Below are 24,609 nucleotides of genomic sequence, written 5' to 3' on the forward strand. Positions count from 1 at the left end.
CCGACTGACATCACACAACATGGAGCTGATTCTCACACTTACCTCGTCTCTTTTTCCCCTTTTCTACATTTTCTGATGTTTCTGGCTCTTTACTCAGATTTATTACAGATTTTCGTTCTTCCTGAGTTGGAAATTCTGATAGGAAAGTAAAAAATCCTCAGTAACGTTATATTCTTATAGGATCTGCTTTGTCATAACATGGATAACATAGTAGACCTATTGCACAAAAACCATATTTGAGCCTTGAAGTCAACATTCACATTGTTCATGTACATACCTGCTAATGGGGACGAGGATGACAAGATGCTAATAGCATCTTCTCTATTAGATGCAGGAAAAGATTCTGTCTGCCTGTTTGGAAGAAGAAAAATGTGTAAATCAAAAGTAAACGCAGAAGAATAGGGGTTGTCTCACCATAAGAACACCAACCATAAGGCATTACCGGCCGCAATTATGGGATCTTATCACCAGCGATTACTAAAGCCAAAAGCACAATGACCGCTAACCATGGGGCAGTGGATGTTGCATAAGATATTATGGTATTAATGTCCTATATTTTGGGCTGTGCACATATATCAGCCTGGAGTTCCCAGCAATGACACCATAATCTACTCACATTTCTGAGATGTTTGTGTCGGATGCTGGGGTGGTACACTCTGGAGGGGACTTGGGATCCTCAGTGTTCATCATCCCGGTAGCGGTGGTGCAGAGCTAAATACGGACAAAAATTAGACATTACATTTTTTTTTTTTTTTTACTTTAAGGCTATGTGCCCACGATGCAGAAATGAAGCGGAAAATTTCCGCCTCATTTCTGCATGTCCTTGCCCGGAAAAACATGTGCGGAATTTGACACGCGTTTTTCGCGCATTTTTTAAGCGTTTTGCACATGCGGAATTGCCTTGCGATTTTCTAATGCATTGAAGATAGCAATTTCGCATGCGTAAACGCACAAATAATGGACATGCTGCGTAATTTTCCGCACATCATTGAAATTGCGGATTTACATTGGGGACCATGAGAGAAGGCTTACCAAGCATTTTACAAGCGTTTACGCTGCAAAAATTCCGCAGCAAAAACGCTTGAAAAATGCATCGCGGGCACAGGCCCTTAGAAGTCTTTTTTTTTTTTTTTTTTTTACATATTTTAGATTTACTGATCACATACTTTAGGAAGCCTTTCAGAAGATGATGTAAAATTTAGGAAGTCAAGGCTCTCATTGTCTTCACTTGTGTCCTCATCCTTTGAGTGATCTGCAAGACATAAGTAATGAAATCTTTTTAGAGGTTATCAGTATAACACATCACTAAATTAATGGGAACCAATGGTCACATCTTTGGGAAGACAAGACAAATTGTCGCTTAGTCTAGATGACGTCTCACTCTACTTACTGATAAAGAGGCTGGTGTCCACATCTGACACAAGCTGAGGAACGTACTCCGGCTTCTGACTTAGAATGTTGTCAAAGTCTATGTCACTCAGGAATGGATGACCCTTAATCTCAAATGCTCCTCCTGGAAAAAGAAATAAAAAAGTGCTGTGGATATTGTCAGGGACTGCTCCATATCTGAACAGTTTATCTTAATCTGAACTAATGATATAACTGAGCCTACATGAAGGAAATAGACTGAAAGTCATAGTATGGAGAACAAGAAAAGGACAAGCTGATAGAGAGTGATTATCCTCATGGATATTAATAATATGTTCTAGGTGTAATAAGCAAATTGTTACCTGTCCCAAGTCTATGTGCAGGATCTTTTCTGAGCAGTTCAGTGATGATGTTCTGAGCAACTAAGGGAGGAACGGGACTGCGATACCAAACTACGTCTCCTGTTATGTAGATAATTACAGAAAATAAAACCTCTTTATTGGACTGTAAGATAAAGCAAAGGAAATAACAAAACCAATGTAACCAATCAAAGCAATGAATCAGATTATTCTACTTACCAGTAACAATATTTTTATAAAGCTCAATTAAGGAATCCCTATAAAATGGTCGAACTCCTACAAGAAATTCATGCAGGATTATCCCCATTGACCACCAGTCAACAGGTCTTCCATAGCCTTTTTTCAGGATGACCTCTGGGGCTATGTAATATGGGGTGCCACAGGCCTGGAAATCAACAGAAGAAAGAGATGAGATTTATGATACTATTATTATGACAAGTTCTCACCATAAAAACACAATGACGAAGATAAAATATCAGTGGAAAAGTCCTCTAGAAATTAAGAACATAGAGAAGAAACAATAGTGTGATGAGAATTGTAAAGAACAGTCTGGGTTTTTGTAAGTGATGCCGACCTCAAGATCCAGGAACTCTCTGGTGATGTCCTCTGTGAATTGCTTGTAGGTGTTGGTTTTTGGTATCATGACACCAACTTTTGAAAGCCCAAAATCGGCAACTTTAATGTGTCCAGCAGATGTTATCAGGAGGCTGTGAAAGAGAAGATGGTTTTAGCCTTATAGACCATGTCATAATACATGACAACTTTACCCAGTTATTATACAAGAGATGGCACTTACTTGTCTGGCTTCAGGTCTCTGTGCACCACACCATAGCTATGGAGGTATTCCACAGCAAGAACGGCTTCTGCAAAGTACAAGCGTGCCAAGGGGATAGATAAATGACCCCTGGTCTTTAGAAGGGTCCTACAGTCTCCACCTAGAGAAAAAAGGAAATATGACCAGTGAGGGGTTTATAAAGCAGACCACCATGATGTATAGTATAATGAGAAGTGATCAGAGATATTGGGCAGGAGAGAATATATACAGATATAAGGTATAGTTCACATATTATTAGTCTAAAGTAATGGTGAGATGTGGTCCGTAACTAATAACAGAGTGATATCACATCTCGTCTACAGCTGGAGATACTGATGTGCTCATCGTGGACATTTAGGAGAGATCACACAGATAGTGGCGTACATAAAAATCACAGGGCCCCATAGAAAGAGTTCTCATTAGGCCCCCCTTAAAAAAAATATACATATAGATATATACACATATCTATGAAGCCCCTTAATGTTCTCACCAGCAATATACCTTTCATGGCCATTTTAAAGTATGATGCTCCCAAAAGTGACCCCACCCACACACACTGAGTATGGTGTCCCCACAGTGAATACTCCTCCTTACAGTTTTAACTCACATATACAGTATCAGTATGATGTCCGCACTCAGTATGAAGCCAGCCACAGCCCCCTACTCAGTATGATGGTGCCTACAGTCCCTCCACTTAATATAATGGCCCCATAGCCCCTCACACAATATAATGGCCCCCACTCAGTATGATGGCCCCCACACAGAATAAGGACCCCCACAGCACACCACTCAATATGAGGACCTCACTCAGTATAGGGGCATTCACAGTCTCTCATAGCCTCTCACACAGTATTATGGCCCCCACAGCCCTCAATTCAGTATTATGGCCCCTACAAATACTGACATTAAAAAAAAGCACTACTCATCTCGCCCTGTTCCCCCGGCATGCTCCTCTAGTCTGTGCATTGTGAATACTGAGACTCCACGCTACAGGCGTGATCCTGTGATGACTTCGCACCTGCAGTGCATGAGGTCTCAGACTCACCAGCACAGGCTGAATGGTGGATCAGACAGCTTACGGCTCCCTGATCCCCCATTATGTTCAGCTGTATCCGCATTCTGAGGATGCAGATACCACTAAAATTGTGATGACAGGAGGAGGGACGGGGCCCAGTGCCAAGAGGAGCTGGGCCCCCTCCAACTCATTGGTCCCATAGCACACCAGCACACAGATCAATAAATTTCCGATCATCTTGGAAATATATAATCTATAGTAAATGCTCTGTAACCAACCACTTAGACTAATCCTAATTATATGAGTGGTGATAAGATGTAAGCAGACATGGGTTGAATATAATGTAATGTGCATGTCCTACCTTCTACGTACTCCATGACCATACACAGGTGAGGTTTAGTTGGAAAGGAGCAGAGCATGGAGACCACAAAGGGACAATCAGCAAATGTTAAGATGTCCCTTTCCTGAAAGGCCCTTTCCACTTTTTTTGGAGTAACCAGATTGCACTTGGCCATTTTCTTCATTGCAAAGATCTGTTGTGAGTCTTTATGGTTCACTAAGTAGACGGACCTGGAGAGAAGGAGAATCCATGAGTTATAATAAATCCTTATTAACAGTCCATCTATAGAAGTCATTATATGATCTTCTGTACTAATTCTTGAAGTCCAGCTGTCACTGGAAATCCATTTATAGAAATGCATAAATAGCACTACATAGATCACCTATGGGAGGTCTATACAATGCCACGTCTGTCGGAACCCTCGCCCATGTCACATTACAGATGAGAGAATCTACCGAACTTATTCTTGAGCAGATTCACTATATTTGACCAGTAGATACGATTTTGTCCAAGTTAAATTAGTCCAAATTGAAAGTTCTCCAATTGCTGTAAGGAGAAGTTTATTATGCTCCTCCCATACCCCAAGGCATAATAAATGGAGGGGATGGAAGTAGTTAAAAGACAATGAAACACATTATACCCCCCTGTCCTAGGCTCTCACCTGTCCATCACTGCAGTCCTCCGTCCTCTGTGCCAGTCTTTGGTTGTTCTGGCGCCCCCTTCTGGTGCTGAGGCCAGTGATTGGACTCACATGGTCATGGTGGAGTGTGCAGGTGGAGAAGTCATTGACGTCAGTATCATGTCAATCCTCACGTGACCGTGTGCAGCCAATTACTCTTATCAGCTTCATAATGGAGCCCCGAAAAAAACAAAGTGCTCCGAGGAGGAGAGGGAAGCAATGGTGGAGGTGGCAGCATAAGAACAGATGAGGGGCTAGGACAGGTGAACATAGTATTATATTATTTTATCCCTTTCCTTAAGGGTTTGTGCCCATATTAAGTATTTACAGCAGAACTTTCTACACTATATCTGCATCTCTTGACAGGAAAATGTTGCGGAATAAAAGGGCATTTTTGTCTCATTTTTTACATGTTTTTTACCTGCAGATTTTCCCCCATTCATTATTATGTGTGAAATCTGCAGACAAAAATGCTGACAGAATTGACATCCTGCAGATATAAATCTACTGTAAATCTGAAAGGAAAAATAAGCATCTTGTGCATGAGACTTCAGGAATCTCATTCACTTTGCTGCCATCAGGAAACCCTTCAGGTTTTGTGACAAATCTGTGCAGAAAAAAACACGACAAAAATGCGACAAATCTGCAATGTGTGCACAGGCCCTTACAGTCTGATCTAATACAGATCAGTTTGATTAACAGTATATAAATGACCTGAATAGTGAGAATTAGATGGGAACAGTGATGTGGACTCAGATCGTTTCCCTATGATAACACTGAGTGGCAGAGCACAGACGCAGAAGCATTGTCATAGGGAACCCTGAGAAATGTGGATTATGCCAACAGAAATCTCACCCATAAGCTCCACGGCCGATCTGTTTGGACGTCTCAAAGTCGTTCATATGCGGCTTTGTCGCCGGGATCAATGATTCGATCACACTCTATAAAAAATAAGAAATAATATTCAGATAAAAAAGCCCCAGATACAAAAACCTCTTCCTCCCATATGATGTCCCAGCTGATTTATACTAATTGAATGTAGGGGACGATACAAGCAGGACGCTCCGCAGACACACAGACGTAATTTAAGGGGGATCCTCCATATACTAGAATCATTGTACAGTGCTGGACAATATGGGAGATCACAGAGGAGAACTTAAAGGGAATCTGTCAGCAGGTTTTTATATGTAATCTAAGAACAGCATGATGTCGGGGCTGAATTCCTGATTCCACCGTGTCACTTACTAGGCTGCGTGTCGTTGTTTTACTAAAATCAGTGTTTAATCAGTAAGAGATTATCACTACAGGACTAGGTGTCCTGTCCCATGTAGTCCTATTGTCCTATTGCCTGCCCCACCACTGATTAGCGGATTTCTGCCTATTCACAGTGTACTGTACACAGAAAGCAGCCAATCAGTGGTGTGGGCGGGGTTATACGTGGCTCAGCATTCAGAGCTCTGCTAAATCTGCAGCAGAGAAAAGAGTGACTTTATCACAACTGCTGCACCCAGTAAAGTAAGTGACAGTGCTGGAATCAGGGTCCCTGCCCCTACATCATGCTGCTCTCAGATGGGTAGCAAATACCAGGTGACAGATTCCCTTTAGTATAAGGGCTATTATCTTACACAATAGTGTCATCTACATTTAGAATAGAGATGTCCCATGGTTATATGGGGGATAATACTGGGCGGGTCACTCCCAACCCCACCCCATGATCAGTGACGCACAGACGTCTCCCTCTATGATACTTACAGCCGCAGCTTCTTGGATCTCCGGGATCTCACAGATTATACTGTCAGGATCCGCCAGCACAGTTGTATCTAAAATAGTGATAAAACAATGAAGAAATAAAATGTATCAGACGATATCAATCCTACATAAATAATATAACAATATAACGGAGAAATGGCAGGACGTCTGTAAATGGGATTATTACTAATTATATGGGGATTCTAGATATGAGACCGTACGGCGCATCCATAGACAGATACATCTAATATAAATGATGGAGGACGCCAATCATCACATGAATGAGGAACACATCGCCCTCACTGTACATGTGAGTGATGGGAAGAGAGAGCTCAAGCCGAACAGCCATATGCAAATTAGCCTGGAAGTGCACTGGGGGCGTGTCACTGCACTCAGACTTTTTCTTCCACGCCCCCAGTGAACTTCCACCCAGATTTGATTATGGCGTATCTACGTTAGATTTCTCCAGACTGAGACATTGGATTTCTGCCATGAAAGGTTCCTTTATATTAGAGGTAAATGGCCTGTACAGTCACACCACTACGTCATATGTCACATGTGCTGACAGGATCCCTTTACACAGAGCGGAGAGTAAATCTACCATTACTCCCTGTTCTCTATAATATCTGGATATTTCTGATAGAAGGGCGGATGATCGGCTTACCTGTGATCAGATCGCTGGTGAGGTCCGGCTGACTCGTATTAGGGTCAGGGATTATTTCCGGGTCCAGATTTTGCCCATCTTCGGTGTCGCCTTCTGCTGTTTCCTAATAATTATAATATATATATTTAATATGTGCAAGATTTCACTAAATCACCAAATACATAAATCAGGAAGCAGTAAACCCGCATTTACAGATGCAGCAATTGTAACTATACAAGTAATGCACCATCTTGGTAACTTTTCTCACAAAGTTCTCTCACTTAGGAGGATTAAGATAAAGTAAGATTGAAAAATCAAACGTTCAGTGTAAACTTCGACTTTTCTGCTCTGTGATATCCCAGAGGTGTGTTATCTGCGTTCATTATTTCATGGGTACATCTTGTACCTCATTCATTACTGTATTGTGTGGAATTGCTTTACACTGCAGCTCCTCTCCACAAGCCCAGATTAATATACTGCATAAGAGACTTGAATGCACATTTCTGTAATATCACCTATTATTTACAAGCAGGAAGACTCTGATAATAGTGATAGAGGCAGAAATAGAGACTTCCCACCACTGAGCTGTGACTACATCAGCAGAATACAGACTGTCATCACAGGCGAGGGAGCAGCAGAGACTAGCGGCCATACATATGCTGTGCCGGCCAGGAGCTGACAGGAGGCCTGTAACATCTAACACCAGATCTGATATCTGACTGATGATCTGGAGATGATCAGAAAACAAGGACGTGCGATAGAGAAGATGACGTCTCCTTACCAGGCGTTCCGATGAGCGGGCCGGACGTTCCAGGACAGACAGGACTTTTTTGGCGAGTTCTTTAATGAAAGTCAAATCGCCATTTTGAAATCTTTCTTCAGCCTATAAAAAAGAAAATAAATTAAAAGGAAAATCCCGAGGTGAGAAAGGGCACAATGGAGGCAGCCATTGTATGTGACATCTGCTCCTCTGTCTGCAGATACAATGACCACATATCTGGGGATTCGTCATGTTTTATATTGGAGGAAAGAAGAAGTTTGTATCCCGCTATAATTATCTATTATTATGGAGAAGATTTGTGCGGAGCGTCCGCCACTTACCTGCTGTAGTAATGTCCTGATGTTCTGCGGTAAATCGGTCAGATACTCTGACGTTAGATGACCTTGGTAGTATTTGGTCAGGCAGTCATTTACTAGCTCCATCACCAGCCGGTGAGTGAAGCTGAGGACGCCATCGGGTGGTAGAAGCGAAGTGTCAGGGCGATTGTTGATAAGAATCCCCAATAGTGCTTCTACCTGAAGATTATCCAAAAGTAATTCAGCCATAGCGAAGAACTGCAAGTGCGATCAGTCACTATAGAATAGCGAGAAACTGCAAGTGCTCTCAATCTCTATGAAGCCAACAAAGGCACCTGTGACCCTGTGTACATTCTATAAGTATTGACTGTGAGCTGTGATGTCATAATGGCCGACCATCACCAGTGATGTCATCACGGAATGTTGTGATGGAATCTTAAACGGGCTTCTCTGCACAAACAGATGCTGACTAGCAATATTGAAAGTGGAAACACCATAGAATGAATTACATCTCCATGTTATTATGGCTGTTCTATTTTATTACCAATTAGAACACAACCAGGATAAAAGATTGTTCACACGTTGTATTTTTTTCTACCCCAAAAACCAGAATGGTAGCAGGAAAAACGCTACATACAATACTCGTGTTATTGCAGCGCTTGTAATTGTTTGTATTTTTTTTCATTCCAATGAATGGGTGAAAAACACTGCAAAACCCCTGAAAGAATTGACAAGCTGCAGATTTAAAAAAACACAGGAAAAAAATGCAGCGTGTGATTGAGAGTTTAGAAATCTCATTCTCTAAGCTGGTACTGTAAAATGCAGCATTTTTTTCCACAGAAGGAAAAAAAAAGGCTGAAAAAATGCCGACTGTGACCATACCTTAAAGATATAGTCAGTGATATTATTGGAAACATTGTGTATATTTATTTCTCATGTGTCTTTTTTTCACCATAGAACATTTAACTCATTGGTTGCAGATCACTATCAACAACTGTGACAACTATGGAAGAATTAATAATAAGTGACCCAAGTTATAAATCATTTTGTTCAGGGGTAGGCAATTAATTTTCCTGAGGAGTCACATGAGAATCTGTTACTATTGTAGAGGGCACAACCAATAGGCTGAAATTAATTATGCTCAATATTAATATTAAAATATTAATTATATTTTTTCACCTCCATATAGTGTGAAGAGGTGCAAGTTGCAATGACTGCATAACATACAAAAAGAGAACACAGCAGCGCTCTGTAAGGGCCAAGATATATGCAAACACCGAAAACATAAGATCTAAACCACATTGTTGCTAAATAAAGTGCTCCTGTTCACACTATATGGAGGTGCTGGTCAGGTTTTTTGTTACTTGCAGTTCGCCATTGGAGGTTGTGACTGCCTCCTTTTCTGACTCTGCACTCCACACATCAGCCCAAGGGTGCGTTTAATTAGTGCTGGTTTCTACCTGCCCAATTAAAATTGTAGGCTTATAGCCCAAGAGAGGCATGTTTAGCAGGATAGTTACCCATCAGTGGGAGGTCACCTTGCCGTGCTTGATGGACATAAATGAATTGGCTAATTTATGCGCTAAGAACCTTTATTTTTTTGTAATTACACCTTATTTAGCAACAATGTAGTTTAGATCTTATGTTTTCAGTGTTTGCATATATCTTGGCACTTACAGAGTTCTGCTGTGTTCTCTTTTTGTATGTTATGCAGTCATTGCAGCTTGCACCTGTTCACACTATATGGAGGTGCTGGTCTGTTTTTATGTTTCAAAAAAGTTATGTAGTCCAAAATGGTACAAATAAAAAAATCAACTCATCCTGCAAAAAAGACCCAACACAGCACCTATATACTTTTCTTATCTTTGCCTACAAAGCACATGATTATGACATGTTGACAGTACACGCCCCGGCAGTATCCAAGCATACGTAGGTATGCTAGGACTTAAAGAGAACTTGTCATATCGTAGATGCAGTGCTATCAGTTGGCAGCAGGGAAAAGGACAGAAGGACCTGAAGATATGTCGTTTTTTGGGAAAAGATTCAGTTCAACTTGTCTATATTCAACTGTGTCTATAGAGATAGCTGTCAATCAATAGGCAGTACCACCCACTGGACTCCTAACGACAAATTGGCAGGAATCATGTGTCATTAGACAGATGGTCATCTCTGTTATGGTATGCTGCACTGTAGTCGTTATTTCTGTGTAAAGACAGTTTCAAAAGAGCAAACGAGAACTTTTTTAAAGAGGCATATGAAAATCACCAACTAAGGCACTAACGTAGAAGTACTTAATGTGAATGCGTGCTCTTGAATCCCTTTTGTTTGCTTTTTTAATCTGCAATCTAAATAGGTGTTAAACTGCATATTAATTTATTAATCTATAAAAGTTTTCTCCACCCAAAATAAATGGTTATACCCCTGAAATAATTATATAGAGCCCAAAAAAAGTTTCTTCAAGACCACCTCTGAGGATGTATAGCAACAATTAATGTGTAAACCTCATTTATAGGGGTAAATGAAAAACAGCAACATAGGGCCAGAATAAGTTTATTACATCAATTATAATAGAAACAATTAAGGTATGGAAGAAGTACGGCCAAAATCATACATAAAGAAAATAGATTATATATTCCCTAAGATAAGAGGCAAAAAAGTCCCCTTTATCTGTGCTCCTAATTGGTAATAGTAATCGTATATAGCATAAGAGAATATTTTGAAATTGAATATACACTGTATATGACGCAGTATAAAAAGTATTGTGCAAAATATATATATATATATTAGAGTAAAGACCAAAAGTTTGGATACACCTTCTCATTTAAAGATTTTTCTGTATTTTCATGACTTTGAAAATTGTACATTCACACTGAAGGCATCAAAACTATGAGTTAACACATGTGGAATTATATACTTAACAAAAAAGTGTGAAACAACGGAAAATATGTCTTATATTCTAGGTTCTTCAAAGTAGCCACCTTTTGCTTTGATGACTTCTTTGCACACTCTTGGCATTCTCTTGATGAGCTTCAAGAGGTAGTCACCAGAAATGGTCTTCCAACAATCTTGAAGGAGTTCCCAGAGATGCTTAGCACTTGTTGGCCCTTTTGCCTTTACTCTGCGGTCCAGCTCACCCCAAACCATCTCAATTGGGTTCAGGTCTGGTGACTGTGGAGGCCAGGTCATCTGGCGTAGCACCCCATCACTCTCCTTCTTGGTCAAATAGCCCTTACATAGCCTGGAGGTGTGTTTGGGGTCATTGTCCTGTTGAAAAATAAATGATGGTCCAACTAAACGCAAACCTTATGGAATAGCATGCCGCTGCAAGATGCTATGGTAGCCATGCTGGTTCAGTATGCCTTCAATTTTGAATAAATCCCCAACATTGTCATCAGCAAAGCACCCCCACACCATCACACCTCCTCCACCATGCTTCACGGTGGGAACCAGGCATGTAGAGTCCATCCGTTCACCTTTTCTGCGTCGCACAAAGACACGGTGGTTGGAACCAAAGATCTCAAATTGGGACTCATCAGAACAAAGCACAGATTTCCACTGGTCTAATGTCCATTCCTTGTGTTCTTTAGCCCAAACAAGTCTCTTCTGCTTGTTGCCTGTCCTTAGCAGTGGTTTCCTAGCAGCTATTTTACCATGAAGGCCTGCTGCACAAAGTCTCCTCTTAACAGTTGTTGTAGAGATGTGTCTGCTGCTAGAACTCTGTGTGGCATTGACCTGGTCTCTAATCTGAGCTGCTGTTAACCTGCGATTTCTGAGGCTGGTGACTCGGATAAACTTATCCTCAGAAGCAGAGGTGACTCTTGGTCTTCCTTTCCTGGGGCGGTCCTCATGTGAGCCAGTTTCTTTGTAGCTCTTGATGGTTTTTGCAACTGCACTTGGGGACACTAGGCCACTGACACCAGACTTCTGCACAACACAACTGATGGTCCCAACCCCATTTATAAGGCAAGAAATCACACTTATTAAACCTGACAGGGCACACCTGTGAAGTGAAAACCATTTCCAGTGACTACCTCTTGAAGCTCATCAAAAGAATGCCAAGAGTGTGCAAAGCAGTCATCAAAGCAAAAGGTGGCTACTTTGAAGAACCTAGAATATAAGACATATTTTCAGTTGTTTCACACTTTTTTGTTAAGTATATAATTCCACATGTGTTAATTCATAGTTTTGATGCATTCAGTGTGAATATACGATTTTCATAGTCATGAAAATACAGAAAAATCTTTAAATGAGAAGGTGTGTCCAAACTTTTGGTCTGTACTGTATACAGTGCCTACAAGTAGTATTCAACCCCCTGCAGATTTAGCTGGTTTGATAAGATGCAAATAAGTTAGAGCCTTCAAACTGCAAACGAGAGTAGGTTTTATGAACAGAAGCATAAATCTTACAAACCAAAAAGTTATGTTGCTCAGTTGAATTTTATTACATTTTAAACATAAAAGTGTGGGTCAATTATTATTCAACCCCTATGTTTAATATTTTGTGGAATAACCCTTGTTTGCAATTACAGCTAATAATCGTCTTTTATAAGACCTGATCAGGCCGGCACAGGTCTGTGGAGTTATCTTGGCCCACTCCTCCATGCAGATCTTCTCCAAGTTATCTAGGTTCTTTGGGTGTCTCATGTGGACTTTATTCTTGAGCTCCTTCCACAAGTTTTCAATTGGGTTAAGGTCAGGAGACTGACTAGGCCACTCCAACACCTTGACTTTTTCCCTCTTGAACCAGGCCTTGGTTTTCTTGGCTGTGTGCTTTGGGTCGTTGTCTTGTTGGAAGATGAAATTACGACCCATCTTAAGATCCTTGATGGAGGAGCGGAGGTTCTTGGCCAAAATCTCCAGGTAGGCCGTGCTATCCATCTTCCCATGGATGCGGACCAGATGGCCAGGCCCCTTGGCAGAGAAACAGCCCCACAGCATGATGCTGCCACCACCATGCTTGACTGTAGGGATGGTATTCTTGGGGTCGTATGCAGTGCCATCCAGTCTCCAAACGTCACGTGTGTGGTTGGCACCAAAGATCTCAATCTTGGTCTCATCAGACCATAGAACCTTGAACCAGTCTGTCTCAGAGTCCTCCAAGTGATCATGAGCAAACTGTAGACGAGCCTTGACATGATGCTTTGAAAGTAAAGGTACCTTACGGGCTCGTCTGGAACGGAGACCATTGCGGTGGAGTACGTTACTTATGGTATTGACTGAAACCAATGTCCCCACTGCCATGAGATCTTCCCGGAGCTCCTTCCTTGTTGTCCTTGGGTTAGCCTTGACTCTTCGGACAAGCCTGGCCTCGGCACGGGAGGACACTTTCAAAGGCTGTCCTGGCCGTGGAAGGCTAACAGTAGTTCCATAAGCCTTCCACTTACGGATGATGCTCCCAACAGTGGAGACAGGTAGGCCCAACTCCTTGGAAAGGGTTTTGTACCCCTTGCCAGCCTTGTGACCCTCCACGATCTTGTCTCTGATGGCCTTGGAATGCTCCTTTGTCTTTCCCATGTTGACCATGTCTGAGTGCTGTTCACAAGTTTGGGGAGGGTCTTAAATAGTCAGAAAAGGCTGGCAAAAGAGATCTTTAATCCACACATGTGAAGCTCATTATTCTTGGTGCCTGAACTACTTCTTAATACTTTAGGGGGACCAAACAGAATTCTTGTGGTTTGAGGGGTTGAATAATAAATGACACTCTGAATTAACTTTTAACGTTTTAAAAAAAAACAAAAAAAAAAAACAAAAACAAAATTTGCTGCAGTGCATTTCCCACTTCCAGGCTGATCTACAGTACAAATGTCACAATGCCAAGTTAATTCCGCATGTGTCAACCAGCTAAATCTGCAGGGGGTTGAATACTACTTGTAGGCACTGTATATGTATATATATGTATATGTATCAGAATATATATAATGATGACCAAAGGATTTGCTTGAATATAGACTATAGTACATGAAAAAAATTATATAATACAGTTCAAAAACATCTATCGAGCATACACAAAAAGGGATTGTGCTGATGTAGATAGTATACAATATAATCAATTAATGTATAAAGTACAATTCTGAGTGCCACCTTTGATACTAAAACAATACCATAATTAAAAATGCGGTTCTTTGGCAGAAAACAGCAGCTTAATGAGTCATTTAGAGATTTTGCTCTTAGCTAGCAAGAAGCACTGCATGCCATATGTCAGGTGGACTCTCATGAAGTACTGAATGCAGATAACGCACTAAAGAACCAGTTTGTAGAGGGGGCAAGGACAGAGTATATCAAGATTCCACTGCGAAAGCTGTCCCTACAGATCACAGCTCATTTCTAGACTTTAAGGAGATGGTCATTAGAGTCCTGGGAATAGAAGCAAGTTCCAGCCAAGTTCCCGCTTGCAGTAGCCCATGTAACCAGCCTAAGAACCAAATGAATGCTTTCCCTAAAACTGAAATAGCACCACCAACTGGCCTCAAAGATACTGTTACCAACTCTGCTCAAGTTCAAGCCCATAATGCTGCAGGAGACCTGTGCGAGCAAGTAGCAGAAGTAACCAATAGGCTGACCATACTGTGTGAGAAGCTAAAGGATTTAAAGCAGCAGTATCAGCATTCTGAAGATTCCTCATCCCACAGAAACAGATGGCATTATGGCTCAAGAGAAAGTGGCTCTCACAACCCTGAAAGACTGTTGAATACTGAAGGGAGGCATAGTTGAAGGAAGTGCCGGAGAAGCAGCCATATTGAATAGGAGTTCCAAAAGTTGCCTGTAAGGCAAGGTGCCCATATATGAAGATGAGATCCTCAGTCTTTATCTGACCAGCAAGAGCAACAATTGCAAACTGACAGAGTCCAATGGATCCCAGTCCAGAAAGAGAGTAGAGTGCTGAATACTCTAAGGAACCTTCTCACCACAAGAAATGGACTCAATATAGACCAGGGCAGCTACGTGAACATTGAGCTGAAAAGACTTTTGGCACAGAGGAAATGGCTATTCTCTGAAAGAGGTCTGCTGGTTCAAAGAACAATTGACTCAACTACCCATGAGCGTGTAATACAGATCGTTGTACCAAGGCAAGATGCCAACATTGTCTTGGAAGCCTATCATGACCAATCCAGACCTTTTGGGTGCCACAAGACTGAGGTCAACATTCGAAAGAGATTCTATTGGATCGGGATGAGAAATGACATTTAAAAATGGTGCCGTGAATGTACTGCTTGTACCTTGAGATGTGGAGAAAGCTCTGACCAGAAAGCATCGCTGCACCCAATAGTCACTCACAAGTCATTGGAGTTGGTTGCATTGGATCATGTGAAAACTACAGCCTAGTGCAAGTGGAGTTTCGCACGCCTTGACTATAATTGGCCACTATACAAAGTTTGCTGTGGCAGTGCCAGTGAAAGACCTTACAGCGAAATCGACAGCCAAAAGCTTCTGGAAGACTTTCGTACGACCTTTTGGATTTCCAGAAAAGATCCTAACTGATAGACGTGCTGCATTTGAATCTGAACTGTTGCAAGGACTGTGTACCCTCTATGGCTGTAAGAAAGTGAGAACAACTGCATATCATCCACAGTGTAACGGTCTGTGTGAGCGGATGAATCAGAGTCTAATTGACATGCTACGTGCCATACCTGCTCAGCAGAGAACTGATAGATCAATTCTGGCAGTAGATTTGGCCAATCTCTACAATAACAATGTCCATTATTCCACTGGGTACACACCCTATTACCTGATGTTTGGTAGACAAGGAAGACTACCAGCAGATGTTGCCTTGTAAGTGCAATTTCCAGAGACAGTCAACCCTCTACCACAAACTGATTGGGTCACAGAGCATCAGCGAAGACTAGAAGAAGCAAATGCCATTGTGGAAGAGAGGATGAAAGTCATTCACCAGAGACAAGAATAGAACCACAACTTGAATGCCAAAGCAAAACCCCTGACTGTCGAAGATCAAGTCTAGCTTAGACAGAATCATCGCGACCCGGAGACGCCGGAGAAGCCGCAGAGAGGAGACATCATTATCCTCCTCAGCCTTTCTCTCTCCCTAACAGCAGCACGTGTCTCAACGAAAAAGGGGAGCTGCTAACCAGAGTGCAAGGAGCAGCCAGCCCCTGTGAAGAGCCTAGCTCATAAAGTCAGGAGATCCTGGTGAGTGAGGGCTGACACGTGATCTGGTCATGTGGACGGATCCAGCTAAGGCCACAGCGACCTTCTTGCCCCAACACAGTGCAGCTTCAAGAGACTGAAACCGCGCATAAAAGACCTCTGTGGCGGACATCCCCGGGTCTCCGCCTCACCTCTCTCCTCCTTTATCGCCCCTTGCTACATCTCCCTCTCCTTACCTTGGGCCTGGTTCAGCAGTGATTGCAGAGCCCTCAGCGCATCCCAGACGTTGCACCCCAGGACTCTGATTGGCGCCAAACCACCTTCTTAAAAAAAAAAGGAGAGTCACTGAGACCTGTGCCATAACATATAAATGACAATACGATAGGGGAAAATACTATCAATTCCCCACACAGTGGGGGTCCTTATCTGACTGTGGTGCAGGACTCTTCACACAACCCACCACCCCCGTTGAATAAGGGGTTAATCTATTATGCCATCTAGTGGACTTTACAGGAATTGCAATGCAAATTCTGAAGCAATAGGTATCATTGCCTTTACTGACATTGAGAGTTACATTCTAACCTCCCTCCCTGATTTTCTTCATTATGTAAAGGAATCAAAATATGTAAAGCAGCCAAAACAAGAAGGAGCTCTGACAATTATAAACAAAATATAAGTTGTGACTGAATCTCATTTCTATATAAAATGGTCAAGATAGGTGGAGACCCTGCAAGAGATTCTTCCAGCACCTCAAAAACAATATCTAGTGAAGGAGAAATGAATAAATATATAAAGAAGACTTCACACCAACCTCCCTTAAACAAAAATGCCTTGAACAAAGGCCTTGCTGGAAGCCCTAATATGTTGTTGGAGGAGGATGATGACAGTGATCAAGGAGACTAGGTCACTGACACACTCCCAGTATCCCCCACCTTTATACAAAGGACACTCAATAAGGTACTAGAACCACTTATAAAAGAGGTCTGTGACATCAAACAAGAAATTAACCAGATTGGTACATTGGGTTGAGTCACTAGAAAGTGTCCAAGATTCCTTATGCAATTTTTCCTCTGCCACGATTGAAGGCTTCCAGAAGTGTCAGTAACATCTTAACTTTGCCTTTGATGTCCTTGAGGATCAAGAATATAGGATTCATCTAAATAATCTGAGAATAAGAGGCCTTCCGGAGTCGGTCGCAGCTGAATCCTTGAGGTCAACGGTCAAAAACCTGTTTATCTCCATATTGGGAGACAACTATCAAGGAGAAATCACAACTGAGAGGGCCCACAGAGCACTCAGGAAAAAAACTAAACCCACAGAAACTCCAAGGGACAATATATGTCGCCTCCTAAACTTCAGAACAAAAGATGACATCCCTAAAAAATCTAGAAATAATGAGATGTTACTTTTTGAGAGTTCTAGAATCAATATCTTTCAGGACATCTCCCCGCATACATTGCAAAACGAAGACTCATGAAACCACTCACAGATATTCTGACAGAAAGGAAGATCATGCACTCTTGGCTATTTCCTTTTGGGATCTCTTTTACCCTTGAAGGCCAAAGACAGCAGATCCGTACCAAGAATGACCTCCAGAGCGTCTTGACCTTACTTGACCTTCCAGATCTCCAGATTGATGATTGATCCATGGTCCAGGACTTAGCTACAATTCTTTCAGTTGCCCCACCTGTTCCCTGGTAGCAGGTCTCTTCAGGCAAGATGGGGAAACAGAAAAGAAGATCTGGCAAACTGACACTCAAATGGATCGTCCTGGACCAGATCTGAGGTCTTGTATCCTTACAGAAATCTTCTTCATTATTGCTACCGCTCTGTATGTATATAGAGTGTTGGCTATACACTTGGACATTATTATAGTCTAATTAATGTTGATTTTGTTATAAATACTCAGTTTAATATGGTTCACAATTCTCCATGAAGCAGAGTTCCACTCTTGTTCATATGGTTAACATAATTGAGAGTGATGTTTGATAATATTCTGAATTAGTTTTCTTGTCTATGTATTTGTCTGTCATGTTTTACCTGTTTTTTACCCTATACATTGGGTCCCTGAGTTCCTCACTTCAACCACACAGGTACAAGTTTATATCCAAGTCAATTAAAAGGCTAAAAAAATGTGAAAAAGGCAATCCCCTAAATCCACCAACCCCATCCTTTTCCTTCCTGGGCTACCAAATTAGACTTATTTTCCTACTGGAAATCCATGTTCGAATCCATAAATATGTCTATCCACATTCCCCCAACTATAGCTCAGTTTAAAATGATGTCCTACAATGTCAGAGGTATGGAATTCCAAAACTGTGGGCATTCGGTGCATCGATGGCAACGCCAAGGACTATCCCATGGCCACAGTGACAGTGGGAACAGACTGTGGCACCCAGTCCCACGAAGTCGGGGTGTTTAAGGACTTCATACATCCCATCATACTGGGCCGTGATTTTTCTTTATTTTGGGACGTGGACGAAGGGAACCGGACTAAGTAGCATGGGAAAAAGCCAGGTCCCTGGAGAAGAACCCCAGATGAAGTCCCAAGTGTATGAGTTCCCACTGTGCGTCCTTGCCGGCGATGAGGGTGAGACGGTGACCGAGGAGACCGACCTGCCACAGTTAGATGTGTCTGGATAAAACTTTGGGACTGCTCAAGTTCAGGACCTGACATTAAAGGGGGCGTTTGACCAGGTTACTGTATGTAATGGGGTTGCCCAAGAGCCGAGGGCCGATACCAGGTTCCCCCACTTTGCAGTTCAAGGGGAGTTGCTGTATCGGGTGGCTAAACTAAGGGGCGGTGAGACAGTTGAACAGCTGTTAGTGCCAGGACCATACTGATGGAGGGTTCTGGATATGGCACACTCACATATTCTGGGGGGACACCTTAGGGTGGAAAAAACTCAGGAGAGAATAGTGAGGAGGTTTTATTGGCCAGGAGATCTTAAACTATTGTAGGTCCTGACTCACCTGACAGATAACCGCGCCCACCTCCCACTTCCGTAGCCCCTTAGTTCCACTACCTTTGATAGAAGTTCCCTTTGAGAGGATTGCCATGGACCTTGTGGGCCCCTTAGTTAAATCGGCCCGGGGTCACCAATATATCTTCGTCATCATGGACTATGTGACCCGGTAGCCCGAAGCGGTACCCTTAAGGAACTCGTCCAGTAGGAGCATAGCTCGGGAACTTGTCCACATCTTTGCCAGGACCGGCCTGCCGTAAGGAAATCCTGACAGACCAAGGAACCCCATTCATGAGCAAGGTGGTGAAGGAGCTGTGTATAGTGCTTCGAATTACCCAGCTGTGAACCTCCGTTTACCATCCACAGACCGATGGCCTGGTGGAGCGCTTTAATAAGACTCTGAAAGCAATGCTCAACAAGGTCGTTGAGAAAGACGGTCGAGACTGGGACTACGTGCTTTCGTTTCTACTGTATTCCGTCATGGAAGTTCCCCAAGCCTCCACTGGCTTCTCTCCATTTGTGCTTCTATATGGCCGGCATCCAAGCGGTCCAAGGAAACCTGTGAGGCCGAGGTCACCCCCCACCGGAGCATCATCGAACATGTCACCCAGTTACAGGAGAGAATGGCAAAAGTGATGCCCATCGTGAAGAAACATCTCCTCCGGGTGCAGGAAGCCCAGACGAGGGTGTTTAACCGATCGGCAAGGCTGAGACAGTTCCAGCCTGGGGATCACATTCTGGTTCTCATTCCCACTGTCGAAAGTAAATTCCTGGCCAAGTGGCAAGGTCCATATGAGGAACCATGTGGACTTGCTCAAGCCGTGGCAGGACCGGGAACCAGTGGAAACTCCTTGCCTGGGAGCCGCTCCTGAAGGCAAGGTGGAAGAGGTCACTATAGCAAAGACTCTATCACGGGCCCAGAAGCAACAATGTCGAAAACTACTACAGCGAAATCGGGAGTTGTTCAGTCCTTTATGTTCAACTTTATGTTGGCTGGACTATCTGACCCCTCAATAAAAGATTAGGGAAGCACATGAGAAATATTAAGAATAAATTTGAAGGGCATCCCATCTCGAAACAATTTAAAGATAAACATAATGGTCTTCTGAAGGGGATTGAAGTAACAGGCATCCAAATTATACAAAAACACTGGAGACAAGGCAACTTTATCAAACAGATGTCAAGAGCTGAAACAAACTGGATTTTCAAGCTGGACTCCTTGAGACCAAATGGTCTCAGTAGTGGGATAGAGCTATTTGCTTTTAATTAAGAACTGTGCCTTTAATTGCGACAAACCAGTTTCCACATGGACATGTATAAAAAGGAGCATAAGGGAACTATAGGCCATCCCTGATGAAGGATACCGCAGTATCCGAAACGCATATGATCTTTTTGGGCTTCCCTGCTATCCGTTCTCAACCCAGGTCACGTGATCGCCCAGGACCTGATGTCACGCAGGTCTTTGTGCGCAGGTCCTAGTACCTCAAGCGCACCTCCGGACACCACGCACTCTGCCAGAGTTTCCGGCCGGGACTCCGGCACTGCCTCCTGGTCTACGGACCGCGAGCTTCCACTGCATCCGCACGTGCATTACCAACCCTTTTTCCAAGAACAAGAACGCAAGGTAACAATTACTTACCTGCACACTACGTCTTATCCCGCATCATAAAGTATATTACCGGATCCTTTGCATCTGTGCCTGCCATTCCTCCACAAAGAAGCTTTTGTTCTTATTTTTTACCTCTTGCACGCATGAAACGCCAACAGAGCCTTTTGTCTCCCCCCAGACCCAGGATCTTGAACCTGCCGGTTCTCATATCATTTGTGCCTACAAATCAGACTTACAATGAAGCTGATCACCTCAGCAAACTACTTCAACAGTGTAAATACCAGCACTCTATTCCGGCTATACTCGTCAGGAACTCGCTGGCTACTACAAGCCCGATTGGCATCATTATCAAACAGACTAACCTATAACCTTGGTAAGGGTATGTGCACACGATGCAGAAATGAAGCAGAAAATTTCTGCATCATTTCTGCATCTCCCTGGCAGAAGAAACGCATGCAGATTGTGCATGCGTTTCTCCTGCGGAATACATGCGGATTCACATGCGTTTCCACATGCGTTTCCGCATGTGGATTGACAAGCGCTTTCCAGGCGATTTTAGCATCACCTGGAAAGTGCTTGACAACTAGGTCACACTATGTAAATCCATGCAACCGGCATGGATTTATATAGTGTGACCCGAGAGAATGGTAAAAATAAAAAATAAATGTATACTTTACCCTCCGATGGCCCGCGCTGTCCTGCTCACTCCGTTCTCCCTCGCCGGCAACTTTGAATTGAAAGACCTGCCGACGTCAGCGTCACGTGACACGTCACATGACTCTGACGTCAGCGCAGGTCCTTCAACTCACTGCAAAGTGCCAGGAACCAAGCAGGAGCGGTGCGCGGGCCGACAGAAGGTAAGTATACATTTATTTTTTATTTTATTCTTGTTTTACAGATTTTTAATGGTACCTGGGTGTGGAAGAGACTCTCCTCTCCTCCACACCCGGGTACCATCCGCACATTAGAATGCGCCAATAGCGCAAGTACAAATGCAGTCTTGCGGAATTGGCGCGTTCTAATGCAAGTCAATGGCGGCATTTACGCAAAATTAATTGACATGCTGCGGATTTTTGAGCGCAGCGAAAATCCGCATCATGGGCACAGCACATGCGGATTTCAATTGGGGAACATTGCTGCCCTTCTACCATGCATTTTTAATGTGTTTCCGCGGCGTTTCCGCAACTGCAAAAAGGCCGCGGAAACACATTAAAAACGCATCGTGTGAACTCAGCCTAACTATCCCTACTTCTGTACCACAAGTTGTTTCTTATAAACCAGAATGCACTAATATATCTTCTAGTTACCCACAGGTCATTTGCAATACATCTGACCCACCAAATTAGTGTAATACCACGGGCGCTACTCAGCCATCTAAAAGATCAAGCTACAATACAGCTCGACCACAGCATTGACGCCAATGTATGGTAATTATAAAATGTTTTAATCCGAGCGTAATTGACCCTATTTATGCGCCCTGCATGTCTTTTCATATTGGTCTTGCATAAATTCCTCTTAGTTCCCACAGGACATCACTCTCCAGGTCCCAACAATGTATCTGGTTTAACAAGGACGTCTGAACTACAGACAGAAACCCTATACCACCAACCAGGTAACTACTTTTTAATATTGTAATGCAGCGCCTTGCTGCATTGCTAAAATATCCAGGGTGTGTGCTCTAGCTGACCATGTACCTCCCCTCAGGTGACTGATCACATGACTGTGACATCATCACAGGTCCTGTGTGCAGAGATGGATATATAGATCCTGGTGGTTTGGAAACAGGGTAAAAGGCCTAATCCCTGTGTGTGGGACACCATTAGCCTGGAGAGGCAGGAAGAGAGAGGCCTGGTGAGACCTGGTGAAGCTTGGAAGGCAGAGGCTGGATCTAGGATACCAGTAGCCTTTTGAAGGCACGTGGCTTGGAGACTACGTCTGGGAAGCCTTAAAGCCCCAGCAGTGGCAGAACCGAGCTGAGAGAAGCAGCTAAAACCCGGCAAAGGTAAAAACGCTGCTTGATGTGGACATTAATATTGTTACCTTGCTGAAGGCTGTATCTGGAGCCAAGTGGACATATCTGTCACTGGAAAGGCTCTTGGACATTATATGTGTAATATGTCGGTGAGCCACTGAGATGGACTATGTTATGTGCAGTTTATGATGTGTAATAAACTGCTGGACTGTGAAATATCGGAAAGACGTTGCATGTGTGCTTTAATTGACCCGGTGAAGCGAGTACCCCCAGCATGATGAATAGCGCTACCTCACAAGTGGTGGAGAATGCGGGCAACTGCAGCCTGGTTGCTAGGGTAACGGCACAGGATGACGAGTGTGGATGCAAGCATCTTGCTGTGGCTTGGTGTGGTCATGAAGATTAAAGCATCTGGCTGTAACTCGGCGGGGTTATGAAAATTGTCGTCTCACCCAAACCTGGTTTGCTGTGGCTCGGCGGGGTCACGAAGATTAAAGCATCTGGCTGTAACTCGGTGGGGTTTCCAAAATTTTCGTCGCACCCAAACCTGGTTTGCTGTGGCTTGGCGGGGTCATGAAAATTTTTCCGGGAGGAGCAGTGTGAAGTGTCTAGTGTGAACAGTGTACCGCGATGGCTGTGAACGGAGCAGCAAATGAGACTGAAGCTATTGGGCGATTAAAGTGCTGGTTAAAATCACAGCAGGTATTTGAGAAACGTCTACAGGACATGGTGCAGGAACGGCAGGAGCTGTTGGCACCGTATGGAATGGTGGCAGTGGACCATTCTGTGAACTCTCTGGGGGCGCCAGTATTGTCCCAGAGTGCCCGGGGAGGTGGTAAGAGATGTTGTGAACTGAGTCCTAAGAGTGTTGCGTTTTTTTTTTGTTAAAGTACCCCCTTTAGGTGTGGTTGTCCAAAAGGGGGCGGAGTCTAAAATGGGGGCGGATTTTCAAAAGAGTGTGGAGTATAGAAAACCAAAATTTGTTACTGGTTGTGGGTTGGTACAGCCTAAAAATGACAATTTGACCATTGATAACGGGGTAGCTCCACTAGAAAGGGTTGACGTCAAGGTCGGAGGTGACTTGTTGGTCCACGACACCATAGGGAGTGACACAGACCCCACAACTGACGGTGACGTTATGAAAGTAGAAAGACAGTTCAGTCAGGAGGGGCTAGACGAGGGGAGAAAGTCCCCCTCTCGTCGTCGACGGCGCAAGGGCCACAAACAGGTTGCTCCTGTAGTCTTTGCTGAAAGTGGAAATAAAGAAAATGTAATGCTGTGTGCCTTTGTTCCATGTGTGGATCCTCCTTTAGAGGAAGAAGAGGAGGTGACGTTGTCAGTAGTAACCTCCGATACAGTACTGAGACAGAAGGATCAGGAACCAACAGCCCTGAAAGAGGACGTGGCCAGTCATGACCAAGAGATGGAGTCGGCAGCAGTATCAGAGTGACGTGCAGCAACTAAGGAAAAACATGGAGAACGTGTCCCAGGACCAGCTGAACCTGGAGTCTGAATGGCAGAAAATAAAGTTTGAGAGACTGGCTGTTGAGAGCCGAGTGGGCGCATTGGATATATATTCAGCTCTGGCTCGGGATAGCACACGTGCTGGGTCACGCGTGCAATAGATTTTAAATGCAATAGTTAAAAGTGCAGTTATACGATGGCAGTTGGACAGGGCAGGAGACAGGTAAGGTGCATAAGATATTCATACAAACATGCTTCTCGGTCAGTCATACTGCATTATGCATTAATCTTATTAATCTGCTTTTTATTTGTTTTTACTTCTGCTTTCTCATAACTCGCCCGCCCTTTAACACATTCTGTGAACTCTCTCTATATCAACCCCTCCCTTCTCCCCTCTCCCATGTATAACTCTGAGTCTCTACTGACATTCCTCACCCACTTCAAACCATCCT

The sequence above is a fragment of the Phyllobates terribilis genome, unplaced genomic scaffold (assembly GCF_046119375.1).
Source record: "Phyllobates terribilis strain yellow unplaced genomic scaffold, ASM4611937v1 Scaffold_1__5_contigs__length_1240528914, whole genome shotgun sequence".
NCBI lineage: Eukaryota > Metazoa > Chordata > Amphibia > Anura > Dendrobatidae > Phyllobates > Phyllobates terribilis.